The sequence below is a fragment of the Pituophis catenifer genome, unplaced genomic scaffold (assembly GCF_029215685.1).
Source record: "Pituophis catenifer annectens isolate HBS135680 unplaced genomic scaffold, rPitCat1.0.hap2 SCAF_7, whole genome shotgun sequence".
NCBI classification, from domain to species: domain Eukaryota; kingdom Metazoa; phylum Chordata; class Lepidosauria; order Squamata; family Colubridae; genus Pituophis; species Pituophis catenifer.
This window is the reverse complement of record NW_027256887.1, coordinates 68,458,913-68,460,319: the sequence shown is the minus strand read 5'-3', so window position 1 is coordinate 68,460,319 and position 1,407 is coordinate 68,458,913.

The following is a 1,407-nucleotide window of genomic DNA, read 5'->3' as shown; positions in this document are numbered from 1 at the left end:
AATGCAATAATACCAGTTTTTCTCTGAAGGGTTATTTGTTTAGGGATTTAAACTATGAAAGCAAAGGTGAAACCAGGAAATATACTCACACATCTTGAAAATCTGTTTCAAGGCATGTATTTGGAACCAGAATGGAATAATGCCAGCTACTGCTCTTAAGTTACACAACAAAAAATTTAGAAGTATATGTAGTTGCAAATTTCTATATAGAAATGCTTTTGCAAACTTGAAACACATATTTATGTAAACAGCATTTGAAGAGCCAAATTATTTCCTAAAATAAATTCTGGTTATATTTTGAATATCTTCATAAAATACATGAAGTTTTAATATATATTTTAAAGGAATGTTTTGAGATTTTCAAAAAAGATGGACTGCAATGCCTGTGAAAATTGCATTCTACTGCTTTAAGCATTTTAGAAATTTCTGGCTCACTTAGAAACAACCAAAATTGCAAATTAAAGAGTTTTAAGTTTGAATAATTTGAGTAACCAGTTATTTATCAACTACCAGGTAGTTTTTTTTATGGGCTATCAAGAGGTTTTAGAAAAAGTTGTTTTGTTACATTAGTTGAAATAGCTTACTAGGAAGGGGACTGTTAGTTCAAAGCTCTTGCTATATTACTGTTTTATTATCAGCCTAGAAATAGTGTTAGTATTTATGATTTCAACTTAATACATAATTTGTTTTCCTGCTGAACTCAAGAAGTGAATAAAATAAATATGAGTTTTAGTCCTGTTAAGAGCAGTGGGAACCGGCTGTTACATTAGCACAGTGAGAACTGGCTTAAAACCCTCCAACATTTAGCCTACATGATTTTTAAGTGCATGGGAATAAGAATTTTAAAGAGAGACACAAAATCTCCACCGATTTAAAAATCGTAACTGTTTCACTCTTATCATGAAGACAGGTCAATACTACTATTATACATTATTAAATTATTATTGCATTCAATGAAAGTTGCTCCCAGGAAAGTAAGCACAGGACTGCAGCCTCAATATATAAAATATTGTTCTAAAGTACATGATGACATTCTACTAAAGTGCCCAGTGCTATAAGGCTTTACTCTATATCTACCATTAATTCTTCAGAGCTGTTAAATTATAAAATTGTTCAGATTGAACACACTTTAGTAGATGTATTGTTCTATTTATACATTTGTGGTGCTATTGTAGTGTTTCTACTGCCGATTTTACTAACTGTCCTGTCAATTTTCATTGGCTGGAAATCTCTATAATGAAAGCTTTGATTGGTTTAATGCAAGCAATGCAATATTGTATTCTACTTATAGCTTTTCCTGGCTGTTTAAGGAAAATACAAGTCAGTGAAAAATAAATGGCTGAGTGCTCTATGGACTTAAATCTCTCATCCACTAAAAGTTGTTTTCTAATATTCTGATAAAAAAAA